Source organism: Molothrus ater, chromosome 16 (assembly GCF_012460135.2).
Source record: "Molothrus ater isolate BHLD 08-10-18 breed brown headed cowbird chromosome 16, BPBGC_Mater_1.1, whole genome shotgun sequence".
NCBI lineage: Eukaryota > Metazoa > Chordata > Aves > Passeriformes > Icteridae > Molothrus > Molothrus ater.
The window spans coordinates 15,785,274-15,799,603 of NC_050493.2; the positions used below are offsets into that span (position 1 = coordinate 15,785,274).

The following is a 14,330-nucleotide window of genomic DNA, read 5'->3' on the forward strand; positions in this document are numbered from 1 at the left end:
CCCAGTGCTAAACCTGCTGCAGGGGTGCCCTGTGTCAGCATCGACCCCACGGGCGAGTCCCCAGCCCTGCTCGGGTCCCGTTCTCCCCTCCCAGCCCAGGAAAGGACCTTGTGGCAGGAGAGCTGGGAGCACTGCCTGGTGAGTCTCCCACTCATTCCCAGCTCATCTGATTTAACAAACACCCTGTCAACACCCTTTTCCCCTCCTGGAGGTTTTAAAGCAAAGGAGGGAGCGAGGAGCAGGGATGGGGGAGGCAGGCAGGGAGCGCCCCGGGAGCCAGGCAGGATGGGGCTGGGTCCCGCAGCCGGCGCGGAAGTGACAGATAAAGTGACAGATAAAGTGACAGATAAAGTGACAGATAAAGTGACAGATAAAGCCGTGGGATTAGCAGCGTGTATCGTGTCAGGAGAGCAGCGTCCCCTTTCCTGCAGCGCTCGTTACCCGAGCTGAGCCGTGCTGGGGGAGGCATGGGCAACACATCGAATTACCTCCTGTCCCTGCTCCTGGGTGGCCTGTCCTTGCCTCATGTCCCTCCAGTTCTGCCCTTCTGATCCAGGGGGGCTGTGCCAGGGCTGGGGTGGGTACAGACAGGGATGGGTGCAGCCCCCATGGCACAGCTCTGCTTGGCTCTGGACATGTCATGGTGTGTAGATGGCAGCCCGGGGGTGGGGATGGCACGAGCATGGGGGGCTCTCCCAATCCCCCTGGGATGCATTCTTCCCTGCTGGCCTTGGGGATGTGGAGGACAGGAGCAGCTCTCTGCCCGTGTGCTGGGACCTTCCAGCAAGCTGGGAATTCTCTTGTGTGCCTGGCGAACAAAAGCCAGGGCTCCTCCACCCTGCTGACTTACCACATCCAGGACAGATTCTTCTTTAGGACTTCACAGATTCTTCTGTGAACTCCTAGAATTCACATTTGAATTTCACATTGCAGTTGAGTTGCCATCCAGAGTCCTTTATGCACTTTCCAAGAGTGTTTCTGTTACTTTACAGTTGTGAGATGGTGGTGACCTGCATTCTGAGGTTTCTGTCTGTGATAGCACATGTTCAGGGGCGGAAGGCCTGGATTGGGATATTCATTCTTGGAGGGGTCTGGGGTGGGGGGAAATGTCAGACCCGAGCACTGATAATACAGAGATGAGTCCTAAGATCAGACTGATCTTACCAGAGGGATGTGGGAAAGATGGTGACCAGAACTGGAAAGGACACAAGATTTGGCTCCTCCATTTCTGGAGCTTGGAATGGAGTGGAGGAGGGATTGGGCAGTTTGGCTGAAGTACCTTGGTTCCTTGGAGTCAGCTGGCCCATCTTGAGAGACAATCTGAAACCACAAAGGTAAGAAACAACAGGGAAACAATGCCACACTTCCCTATATGGGAGCTGGTGTGTGTTGGAGGCAGAGGCAGCAATGCCCCCTCAGTCCCACATTCCTGTGCCCCCACTCCCTGCAGGATCCTTGGTGGGCAGAGCCAGGGCACAGGATGCCAGGCACCTCCCTCCTCCACCTGGCAACCCTCTACTATAAGGGATTTTAGCTTTCTGTTTCTAGATTGATTTGTTGGTGGTGGTTATTTTTAGCTCCTCCAGTGCCTTGCAGATTCCTCGAGGGATTCTTTCTTTGCCTCTCCCTCCCACAGGTTTGTTTGTAATGGATCTGCCTTGACTTGAGCCACAAGCGAGAGGTTCCAGCGCCGGCGGGGGCTGTGCTGCCCTCTCAGGGAGCAAATCCCCCTCTGTGCTTTAGCTCAGCTTGACGTGTCCATGGGGTGCTTCACTCCCCCATACAGCCACTGCTGTGGGTACTGTGCTGTCCCCACCCAAAATCACTGCCAGGGCACCCTGGGTGGCTCCTTGTCCCTGTCTCCTCTCAGCACTGCCCTCCCCGAGAGTTCTCTCTTTTCACTACCCATGGGGAGGAATTCAGATCAGCATCACTGTATGTGGAAACAAACCCCAGGCTCCTCCTGCAGCTCCACAGCCAGGCTGGATGGAAATTTTTCAGCATATTTTAAAGCACAAAGTAATTCCAAACAAGTTGCGGGTATATTTTGGACTCTGGCAGAGCTGTTGTTAGCGCCCCGCTTCGCCCGCTGACTGTCCCAGACAAGGGCTCACTTTGAGTGTAGCCTTCTGCTGAGCAGGGGGGCAATGTTTGCATTCCTGATTTAGAGCTTCCATCCCACGGGGCTCCAGCCCCGTCTCCCACTGAGCCCAGCACAGCCAGGAGCCCGGAGCTCACCTGTCAGCACCAGCTCCAGGGCTGCATTAATGTTCCCTCGAAAATGTGACTCTCTTTGGACTCAGCTGCTTCTGCTCACCCTGGGTTGACGCTTGGTGGGGCCTGTGTGAACGCACAATTTGTGCTCTGTTTTTTCCAGGATTTTTGTTATTTTGTAGAGCAGAGTGAGTTGTGCTTGTTTTGAAATGCCTAAAGTATAGGTTGATACTCAAAATAGGTTTGCTGTTTTTCCTGGGGAGAGGCAGCCCTGGGAGGCCTTACTCAGGTAGGGCTTTGGTGGTGGCATCTCCATGACATCCAGGAAAGTGTTTTTCTGGAGCACTGATCTCCACAGGCTGCTCCTACCTGGGAGATGAGCACATGCTGAAGGGTTTCATTGGACTTGCTCCTGTTAAAGCAGTCCCTGCAGTGGCCAAGGAGATGAAGCCTGAAAAACCACTTAAGTTTCCAAGCAAACCATTCAAGCAAACCTGAAAGCCACTTGCAAGGCCACAAACATCCTGGTGTGGCAGCTCCGCTTCTTCTCTGTGGATTAACCAGCTCCAAGGGAGTGTGAGGAGAGAGGACACCAGGGCCACTCATCCCCAAGGAATGTGCTGAAAGAAAGGACAGGGATCTGTGTCTGCATGGTGTTCTTGGTGGCTTGCAAAGTCCTGGTTCAGCTATCACCTAACTGCTTTCCATCAGGATAGGGTGGTGGCTGGCTGAAATCATACCCAGAATTAGCAGAGGTCCTCTGTGATGAGCCTAAAGCCAGACTCTGCTTTAATGGAATAACCTGGTGCTGGAGGAGAAAGTTCTGGAATGTGGACCCAGAATCCACAGTGAACTTTCTTCATTCTTGGCTGTTTTCCTTGGGGTTGAATGGCAGCTTTTCTAGGGCTGAAGTTGTCATTGAGGTTTTCCTGATCTTTAATTTTATAACGTTCATTAGCACAGTTCCTGTCAAAGAACAGCACGTTCCTTCCCTGTGCTCGCTGTCTCCCTGGTTAATAACCCTTTGCTGCTTTGGCTCTTTTGGAAAAAGGTACAGGAGCTGTGGGAACGACTCCTGGTATAATAGCCAGACGTCAGCATTGTCAGTCACATCTGAAGAGCGGCGTTAATTCAAAGGGAAATGACTGCAGAAGGCCCAGGGTACCTGTTGGGGGGCATTGAACCAACCTGTCCAAACCACAGCAGTGCCTGTGTGTTCCTCCAGCTGCTGAGAGGTGCTCGGAACCCAGATGGTTGCTTTTCCTTTCTGCAGTGGCCCGTAACACCAGGAGCTTCCTGCTCCTCTCTTCACTTCCTGAGGTTCTGCTTTGAAGATGTCCATTCCTGAGGCTTGTGGTGCCATGAAAAGGCTCTGTCAGGGTCAGGCAGTGCAGGAGAAGACCTGCAGTGCAAGAGGCACATGCCGTGCTTTGGCTGGGCTTGTCTGCAAGGTAGTCCTGGTTTCTGAGCATCTGCTCTGCTGCTGAAGGTCCCACCATCTTCCTCAGCTGGGTTTTACCAGCTCTGAGGTACAGAACAAGGGCTCCAAACTGAGGTTTGAAGTGAGCAGGGACAACCAGTGCAGAACTCCTGCCTTGGGAGAGGTGGAGCAGGTGCTGGCATTCACACCATGGCCTCTGGGTATCTCCTGGAGTTTGGGAGCCTCAAAGCAGGGAGCTGGCTGTGTCCACTGCGTGGTTTCCATCAGACTGGCTTTAGTTTCAGGAGAAATCAGGATTGCTGTGTGAGTTTGGCAGTCAAGGAAAAGGAAGGAAGAGGCACCAGCATGATGTCCTAAACCTTGGTAGGTCTTCAGCTTACCTTGCCCTGGCCTTGACCATTTCAGGGTGCCCTTTCTACTGCCTGTGAAGGCATAGCTGGCCCAGAAACATTCTAGCCACTCTTCTCCAGAGCAGAGGGCTCAGCTTTGCAAAGCCAAGGTGTCTGTCTGCATAACCTCCAGAAACTCAGCTCTGGGCTGCAGTGTCGTGGGGACCTGCTGCCTCGTCACACCAGAGTGGTGCTGAGGAGTTGAAGGCCCAGCTCTGTGACAGCCTGGATGGAGTGACAGTGAGGTGAGAAGAGTGCTGTGTCCTGGGGACGTGCCTTGTGTGGTGTTCCCATCCCATGGGCAGTGTCTGGTGAGCACCAATGTGGGGTTTTGGCAACAATGTGCAAGATACTCTGCTCTGGAGCAGGATGATGCTGAAGCTGGAGAACATCCATGGAATAGCATCCGTGCTGCTATTGCCTGTGTGAATGCTCCACCTCTTCTTTGTTCTTCAGGGCTACAGGTCTTCGCCAAGGACAAACTCTCCTGTGGTTTATCTTTGCTTTCCAAGTGTCAGAAAGCCCTTCTGAGTCCTTCAGGCTGACAGCAGCCAGCAGAGCACACCATGCTGGGGTTGGGTGTGTCAGCTGGTGCCAGGGCTGATGCTGTGAGTTTGTCCCTGTGGTTTGTGTGGTAGTGCCCTGGTGGGCAGGTGTTGTCCCCTCTCACACAGGGCCTTGCACAGCCACGGGGCAGTCTCGTGCTCTGGCCTGTGAAGCCCAAGCCCACGATACAAAGCAGGTTGTGAGAGGTCACCTGCCTGACTCATGTCTCCAGTCCTGGCTTCACCCAGGTTGGGGTCTTTGCTGCAGGATTCCTTGGTTGGAAATGAAAGTGTCTCCTGCATCACTCCATGCTCAGTCCAGGATGATGCACAGCCTCTCACATCTCTGTCCCCCCACCACTGCCCCTGCACCCCAGGGCATTTCAGGTGTGGCAGTTCTGCTGATGGGCAGTGCCTCACCCTGAGGGTGTCACATCCCATGCTGCTGGCTCTCCTTCTGGGAGGTGACTCTTGCATGCAGGGTGTCTCTTGTTGGAATAAAGTGCCTTTCAGCAGCCTGGCTGGCACAGCTGCCCTTCATGGGCTCAGAGGAAATGGGCCTGCAGGTGATTTAATGCTGTTGGTGCAGTGTGAACAGCTGCCTTCTGAGGACTTCAGCTCTCCATGGGTGTTCAAACAGCAAAGACCAATCCTTGCAGCCCTTGGGAATAGGGGGATAATAAGAGTTAATGGGGAAACTGAGGCACAGAGGTTTTAGCTCACAGGTGAGGCCGTGCTCCAGCCAGGTTCCCAGCCCTGGAAATGGCTTTGGCCTGTCCCTCTTGGCCTCTGCTGCAGCGCATTCCTCTTCTTAGTCATCAGCACCTGGTTTTTGGGTTGCCCTTCTCTGGGTGCCTCTCACTCTCCCTCGCTGTGGGGCTGGAGTCCCTCGTGCCCCAGGCGCTGAGGATCTCTCCTCTCACTTGGCTGCAGAAATGGGCTCAGCATCCCAGAAATTCAGGCTTTCGTGCGGGAGCCAATAGTCACACAACCTCCATCCAGAAACCATCATTATCGGCTGCTTGCTTTTTCTTGGTTTCTTTGAACTACAGCTCCCAGGATGCCTGAAGATATGCAGACATCCCGAAGACAGTGGTTTCCCATAAACTTTTGGGGTTTCATGCTTTGCAAGCAGGAATGTTTTTATTGCATCGCAAATCCCTTCAAGTCCCTCAAACCTCCATGGCAGCCGCGGGGGCCGGAGCCGGCTGCGCGGGAGGCACGCCAAGGGCTTTTCTCTCCTGCATTTTTCCCCTTCTTGCAAGAGGGACCTTTGTAACTCCCTGTCGTGCCTTTTCAAGGGAAGTTTTGGACTGAGAGGAAGTTTGAAGAAGCCATGGTTTGCCTGTAGGGATGTGTTTCCCATTCTCCTGGTCCCCGTTATTTCAAGGGCTGCTAAGCAGCTTCCTGCATCCCCATGAGTATTGAAGTGCCTTGGGCAAGGTGGGGAGGGATTTTCACTGAACTGGGAAGAACTGGGACACAGAGAAGAGAAAAAGATGCAGGTTCCTGCACTAGTGTAATGAGCCCAGGAGACTGGGGTTTAATTCTGACATGCTCACAAATCCTGAGGGAAAGCCAGAGAGGGATGTTTTTGTTTAGCATGGACAGATGTGGTTGGAACTGCGGCCTGGAGGGTCTCCACCCCCAGCCAGATCCACCCAGGGGCTAGGGCACAAGTTCCACAGGTGCCCCCACAGCTCTTCATCTTCCTGCAGCCCATCCTGGGACCAGGAGGTGCTGGCAATGGAGTGGGCTCTGTGGTGTGGGCCCAGCTGTCCCTAATAATCACTTACTCTCTGCAGGAGAAGAACCGCAGAGGGCAGAATAGGGCTGTGGTAACACAGTGGCATTTTATGGTCGCCTTCTTCTGACCATTAAAGTACTTCAGTGAGTTTTTCCTGTTTGGTGCTGGTGAGCACCAGTGTTACATCTCATGATCAGACTTGTGGTATTTTGCCATTCTCCTTTTTCCCTTTGGTTGCCCAGGATCCTCCATAGGTTGGGATTTAATAGGTCTTAACTTCTTTGATAGGTCTTTACCAGTTTGAGGAACTTTGTGAATGAAACAGAGAGGTATTGGGTGCCCTTGGGGGTCACCAGAATCTCCAACTACCCAGATGTGCAGAGGCAGCAGAGCCATGGGTCAGGCTGTGTGTGCTGTGGGACTGGGGAGTGGTTGGAGTCGGAAGGCATCTCTGGAGATCATTTTGTCCAATCCCTGCTAAAGCACAGTGTCACCTACAGCAGGTTACACGGGATCGTGCCCAGGTGTGTTTTTTAACATATTTGGGGAAGGAGACTCCCCAGCCCCTCTGGGCAGCCCGTTCCAGTGCTCCAACACCCAAGGGGACATGTCCTGGCCCTGCTTTGTACCGTTCCTGAGCACTGAGGCCAGTGGGATGCTGAGGGGTTCATTTATGAGCAGCTGTCTGGTGCCTCTGGGGTCTGGGCTCTGTCACCCTTGTTCTATGCTTCACCCTCCCTGCAGCCCCTGCAGGCACCCTTGGCCCACGAGCACGGTGTTCCCGGCACAGCCAGCTCCTGTCCCCGCCGGTGCCGCTGGTGCGGCCGGTGCGGTCCGGGGGCGACAGCCGGGAGCTGATCCATGGGGGCTGCGGCCGGCTGGCCCTCACCACATCCCCGCTGCCGCTCCCGGCCGGGCCCGGCTCCCGGCAGCCCACAATAACAACGAGTTTTCCATTCCTGAGCGCCGTGGGACGCGCGGCCATGGAAAACAAGAGGCGGCTCCAGCGCCGGGGCTGCACACAGACTAAACAATGGCACAGCCCCCGGCTCTGTCCCTGCGCAGGGAGGGCAGGCTGCAGGCACGGGCTGGGCACGGCTCGGCTCGGCTCGGCTCGACTCGGCTGGGCACGGCTCGGCTCGGCTCGGCTTGGCTCGACTCGGCTCGGCTCGGCTCGGCTCGACTCGGCTCGACTCGGCTGGGCACGGCTCGTCTCGGGTCGACTCGACTTGGCACGGCACGGCACAGCTCGGCTCGGCTGGTCACGGCTCGGCTCAGCTCAGCACGGCTCGGCTCGGCTGGGCACGGCACGGCACGGCTCGGCTCGGCTCAGCACGGCTGGGCTCGGCTCGACTCGGCTCGGCTCGGCTCGGCTCGGCTCAGCACGGCACGGCACGGCGGGGCCGGGCACAGCACGGCCCGGCTCGGCTCGGCTCGGCTCGGCTCGGCTCGGCTCGGCTTGGCACGGCTCGGCTTGGCATGGCTCGGCTCAGCACGGTGGGGCTGCCAGCACGGCGTGGTGCTGCCTCTCCATGTGTGGGCTCAGCTGGCAGGAATGGAGAGAGAGGAAGGTCCCAGGAGGAATGAACACTTCAGGAACCTCCTCACCCATCCTTGTTGAGGGAACATGAACAAAAACATTCGTTGGTTTTCGTCCTTTTCTTTGTTTTCCCTGCTATCTTTTTAATTAGGATAAAAGCTGTAATTGGTAGTAGGGGAATTCTGAAAACCTGGCTCCTGGCAAGACAGGAGCAAGTCTGCACGTTCCTCTGACTTGGCACATGGACAATCCATCATGCTCACACAGCCTGCTTGGAAGAGCCCAAGTGCTCCGTCCTGCTGCTCAGGAAGGAGTGATAAATATCTTCATTAAAAACAATCTCAGAGGGAAATGATAGAATTCTTAAAAACAAGCAAAGTGATGGGAATTTTGCCCAAGGAAAGGAATTTTTGACCATGTTATTTTGTAGGTTTTATTTATTTGTTGTCTGTATATGGATGGATTTTTGGGTTTAAAGTAGACTGTTAATTTTGAGAGTGAAGCACACTGGTATGTGCCAGTCATGAAATGGTCCCTGTCAGTGATCTGGTTCATGGTTGGGAGTCAGAAAAAGATCTTTGTTACATACAATCATAGGACCATGCAATGGTTTGCATTGAAAAGGACCTTAAAGCCCATCCAGTTCCAGCCCCTGCCATGGGCAGGGACACCTTCCACTGTCCCAGGCTGCTCCAAGCCCATGTCCAGCCTGGCCTTGGGACACTGCCAGGGATCCAGGGACAGCCCCAGCTGCTCTGGGCACCCTGTGCCAGGGCCTGCCCACCCTCACAGGGAACAATTCTATGCCCAATATCCCATCCAGCCCTGTCCTCTGGCACTGGGAGCCATTCCCTGTGTCCTGTCCCTCCATGCCCTTGTCCCCAGTCCCTCTCCAGCTCTCCTGGAGCCCCTTCAGGCCCTGCAAGGGGCTCTGAGCTCTCCCTGGAGCCGTCTTTTCTTGGGGCTGAACACTCCCAGCTCTGCCAGCCTGGCTCAGAGCAGGGGGGCTCCAGCCCTTGGAGCATGTCCATGACCTCCTCTGGATTCACTGCAGCAGCTCCAGGCTGGGGCAGCTCTGCAGGTGGGGTCTCACTTGAGGGGCAGAATCCCCCCCTCCCTGCTGCCCAGCCCAGGGGGGTTCTGACTGCACACGGCTGGGGCAGGTCCAGCTCTCAGCCAGCAGCACCCCCAAACCCTTCTCTTCTTTCCAGCTGTTTTACAACACCAAATGGCAACAACAGGATCTTAATGTGACAATGGTACAGGTGTGCAGATCCCAGCCTAAATATTGCTTAGAATCTGGAGAGAGAGGAAACTTCTTGATCGTCTTACATTGTCTCCAGGATCCCCCTCTTGCAAGATCCTGTAGCCCCTTTTCAAACCACATCCCTGCTCCTGGGCTCTCAGCAGCACATCCTGCTGTCTCCTTGCTGTGCCCACCTTTGGGATGGTTCCTGTGGGGGTGGGTTTCCAGCTGGAAGGGTCTGTCCCAGGGGGGAGATGATACTGATGCAGGTCCAGTCTCCCCAGTGGCACAGGCATGCTGGGGTGCGGGATGACTCACCAGGCTGTGGCACATGTGCCCAGCATCTCTGTCACAGCACAGATGTTGGTCAGAGAGGGGACAGTTGTTATTGTCAAAATGCAAATGAGTAAAATTATTGTTTTGAGAGACAATTTTTAGGGGAAGGACATGCAAATTTACCTTCCATTCTGATTGTGCATTAGTATTAAAATGCAATGTTTGAATGCCAAAACAAAGGAACATTTTAATTTGGGACTCATCAGATGGTTCCTTCTGCTGGGATTAGCATCATATACTTTGCATCAAATGCTCTTAGTTTAAAAAAAAAACTCTGGCTTTCAAAGAAAACAAAAAGATGTTCTAAAAATGCCAGCCATTTCCAGGGATTCTGGCTGCTCTCAGCTGTCCTTAAGTGACTGGTCTGGTGCTGAACACTGAACAGGGCCGGTGGGAATAGGCTTTGGGGTTCAAATAGGATGTGTGGTTGGGCTCCCTCCTGGATGCTGCTTCAATTTGGCTTCTAAATAGTTTAGAAAAGTTTGGATGTTAAGGAAAATTTCTTTGCTGGAAGAAACAGAAGGGTGCTTAGGCATTGGAAGGGTGCTCAGGCATTGGAAGAGGCTGCTCCAGGGCAGGGGTGGAATCACCATCCCCAGAAGGATTTACAAGTTGTGTGGATGTGTCACCTGGGGACACGTCTCAGTGGTTGCCTTGGCAGTTCTGGGGGAATGGTCAGATTGGATCTGGGAGGACTTTTCCCACGTTAAGAATTCCATGAAAAGCTGGGCCAGGATTTGCTCTGAGGCACAGGACCCCACAGGTCTGGTGGGACCCCGAGCTCCCCTGGAGGGTGAGGACAGCCCTCACCATCAGGGGAAGGAGCGGGTGTGGGGGCAGGAGCTGCTCACAGGTGGCTGATGGAGGCTGTGCTGAAGGGATGGGTTGTGTTTCTCTCCTTGGCTTCCCATATAAAGCCCCTCCAAATAAAACTTTCCTGTCTACAGCGCTCGGAAGCAGCTGTGCTGCTTATTTGAACACACTGTGAGGTATCTCCGTCCTGCTCCCCCTGCTTCCCTTCTCCTTCTTCCTTGGAACACCGACCTGCCTCGTGTTGCAGACCAGAAATAGAGACTGGCCACTGACTTGCTAATTGTAATGCAGCCTGATAATGCCAGCTATAATTAGATCAAGGTATCCAAGTCCTTTTGCTGGCAGACATTTCTGTGACCCTGTTATCATACTTTAAATAGAGGATGCCATCTGCTCTGCCCAGCTTCTGGCTGCAGAGCCAGGACCTGCAGAGCCCAGCTTGGTCCTTTCTAGGGAATCCAGCCCAGCATCAGTCCTGTTGCCTGCATCTGCTTGGCTTGTGAAGAGTCAGTCTTGGCACAGCAGTGCTCACTGACAGGCTTTAAGCACTGATTATGACCCCCAATATCTGGCAAATGTCAGTGACCACTGAGACTTTTGTTGTTATAAAATCCCTTCCCCAACTCCCTGGTGACCACGGCTGTGTTGGGCCAATGAAAGGGACTGCTCTGGGCTGTGGTTTTCAGGGGGTTGCACTCTGACCCATCTTTTCTTTATTGTTTTAGGGTAATCAGAACAATGGCTCATGTTGAGGTGAGCTGTGGTAGGGGGAGGAATGGTTCAGGGGTCTCAGGATCAACTTGTCTAGAGCTGCAGCCTCATATCCCAGGGCTGTCAGACATCTCTCCTGGTTCCCTTTTGATGAGCCTTCTACATTCTTTCCTTACCCTCTCATGCAAGTCCTGTCGCTGTTTCCCCATCTGCAGCATCCCTGGGGTCCCTCTCCCTGGCCTTGGGAAGCCTTGGGCTGCTGCCCAGCTGTGCTGCCCTTGAGCACCCTCCTTGCTGGGTCAGAACAGGCATCCCCAGCTCTGTCCCACCAGACAGGGTGCTTTGGGTGTGCAGCTGTGTCCTCAGCAGGTGGGTGAGCCAGGCCCTCACAGAGCTCATCCCCTCAGCACTGCATGAGCCTTTGCCTCCTTCTCTGCAGCACCACCCAACCTGCTCATCACATCCCCAGCCCTCTGGGACAACTCATGGAGAAGTTTGGTTGAGTGGATATGCCCGAATTCATCACTTGCTCTCAGTATGGCTGCCCACAGTTGCTCTGACATTCTGTCTGATCTGTCCTGAGCTTGTCAGGGAGGGAACTGAGACCCCTTGAACACCAGTGTGCCCTAGGGGGGGAGAGGTTTCCTAATGTCATATCCTGCAGGCAGGCCTGGGGCTGTCACAGCAGCAGAACTCAGCAGCTAATCATGGCTGAGTCAGCCTGAGAATTGGGACACTGAAATCCCAGAGGAAAACCAGGGGCTTGGAGGAACTGGATAAGCCAATGCTCCATCCTTTGGGTAGGAGCCAAACCTCCAGAGAGGTTTTGCTAGCCCAGCTGAGCTCCATGCTGTTCCATGGGGAAGGCACCTCACTGCTGTGTTCTGGCAGGACATCATCTTAGACTCCCATTTCATAGAATCCTAGAAATCATGGAATGGTTTGGGTTGGAAGGGGCCTTCATGATAATCTTGTTCCACTCCTCTACTGTGGGCAGGGACACCTCCCACTATCCCAGATTGCTCCAAGCCCTGTCCAACCTGGCTTTGGAGACTTCCAGGGATCCAGGGGCAGCCACAGCTTCTCTGGGCACCCTGTGTCAGGGTCTCACCACACTATAAGCAAATAATTTCTTCCAAACATCTAATCTAAACCTCCCCTCTTTTACTTTAAAATTGTTTCTCCTTGTCCTATCGCTATAAAAAGTACCCAAGTAAAAGGGCATGCTGCCTCTTTTTCAGTCCTGGGCAGTATCTGAGGAGTGGGGGCTGAGTGGGGATTGAGCCTCCAGAGGTGCAGCAGAAGTGCAGTGTGTCATACAGACAAAGGAGTTCATCAGCAGAAGCTCTGGGTGGGTGACCCTGGCAGGCAGCACTGGTCATGTGCAATCATCATCTGTCCCCAAGCTAAGGAAACACATGGGGATCCTCAGGCAGGATCCTCAGCATTTCCCAGCTCACCTGGAGCTAAAGTTTGGGCTTGGGAAGTCCCTGTGGGCAGCGTCCTGTGTCAGTCCCCGAAACAGTGATGGAAGAGCTCAGTCCATGGTTTGTGTGCCCCAGTCATGGGCACTGCTCACAGATTTTGGAGATTGAGGAGAGGAATGTCAGCAGAGTGGAATATGTGGCTGTCTGCAGCTCACCAGACTGCCTGCATGGTCACCCATGAGTCCCTGAAGGTTGGAGACCAGTGGCCCAAAGCACTTTCCCTCCTGCTGAGGGCAGGGGCAGAACAGCCTGGCAGCATAGGGGGTCTTGGGGCTTCCTCCTCCAAAGCTCACCTGGGGACCAAAACCTGGGGTTTTGGTGAGACTCAGAGTAGTTTTCACCATTCCTGCTTCTGCTTTCTGCCCTTCTCAATGGGAACAGGTAGTGAGGCAGGGCCATGCAGGGTTTGGTGACATGTCATTGCACCAGGGGTGTCACAGCAAACCCAAAGCAAGTGGAGGTGAGGCATCGCTGCCTTCTGCCTGGTAGTTCCTCCACAAGTGAGCCTGGTACTCCTCACCTGAACCTGATCCCACTCACCTGAGCCTGGTTCTCCTTGGCTGGGCCCTGTGTCCCTTGTCCCAGCCCGGTACCCCCATCTGAGCCTGCACAGGCTCCTGGTTATGTAAAGCCACGGCAAGCACAACCAGGAGATTCTTCAGTGTCGGAATCTGAGTCACATGGGGCTGTTTTATTTCCCCCTCTGCTAATCTCGTTTCTATAGAAACAAGATTGGGAGGAAAAAAAAAATAAAAGAAAAAAAGAGCCAAGCACAGAGCAAATGAGAAACCTGAGGTGATGGGTGAGGGAAGCGGAGGTGGCAGCTGAGGAGGTCAGGCAACGCAGATGGGAGCAGGGACACCGCTCAGGATGGGAGTGTGCACAGAGGGGACAGGGACTCTCCCGAAGAGACACCCTGGGATGAGCTGCTGCTCTGGCAGTGGGTGAGCCAAGAACCAACAGCAAAGGGAGCAGAGGCTGTGCAGGTGAGTGAGCATCGCTTGCGCGGCTCGCGGGCATCTGTCGCTGTCCCTGTCCCTACAGGGCACAGCTGGGCATGGCTCACTGGCTCCTGGCCCTGGCTGCTGCTTTGGAGACACTCTCGTGCCCGGGACCGTGGTCAGTGGGAAGCGTGCCACCGGGAGCGGGGCTCGCCGGAGCGCTGTGCGCAGCCAGCTCTGACTGCGTGCTCGTGGCCGTGAGGGCTGCCAAACCCTCTCTCTCCCAAAAGACTGCTCCCTGCTTGGGAAGAACCTTTCCAGCTTTGGTTATTTTCCTTTTACTTTATCCTGACTGTACCTGTGCAAATAAGCTGCTGACAGCAGCCAAGCCCCGCAGCGCAGGGAGTGCAGGGCTCTGTGCTCCCAGCACTGCTCGCCCCGGGCACAGCTGCCTTCCCCAGCCCGGCTGCAGCCAGGATGCCGCTGGGGGCGAGCCTGGCTCAAAGCTGTTTGTGCAGGGGCTGCTCCCCAAGGAGGGAGGACCAGCTGAAATGCTGCTTGTTTGCCTGGGCTGCCGGCAGCCCATGGCTCGTCCTGGGACTGTTGCCTGTGCTGGTGGAAGAGGCTGGGAGCTGCCTGCCCACATCTGGGTTAGTTCAGAGCCACAGGCACGTGCTGGCTCCTGAGTCTCAGGCTAAGGAGTGTGCAACAAGTGGGAGGTTTTCCTGCCTGGATGTGCTATCTTGTGGGATGGATGGCTGCTACGTGTGTGGTGGTGAGGGCTTTGGCTGGGTGTGTTGGTGGGGCACAGGTGTTGCTGGTGCTGGTCATCCTGTGCCGGTGCCAGGGCCAGCTCTCTTGTGACCTCAGCCATCCCTCACCTGTGGCTCGGTGCAGTTGTGCCTGCATGGTCCCTGGTG

The 14,330-nt window shown here is 54.8% G+C and overlaps 1 protein-coding gene across 6 annotated transcripts in view; it reads left to right on the plus strand.

Annotated features, from left to right (window-relative positions):
* LOC118692565 (ankyrin repeat and fibronectin type-III domain-containing protein 1-like) overlaps positions 1-14,330 on the plus strand; it is a 189,211-nt gene that overhangs the window by 129,137 nt on the left and 45,744 nt on the right. For 2 of the 6 annotated variants that reach the window (XM_036392473.1, XM_054516549.1), the window contains exon 1: positions 13,188-13,455. The exons of the other annotated variants lie outside the window; for them this stretch is intronic. The gene's annotated coding sequence lies outside the window, so the exon portion shown is untranslated. Of the gene's footprint in view, positions 1-13,187; positions 13,456-14,330 lie in introns of those variants that run through there. 6 annotated transcript variants of the gene reach the window in all.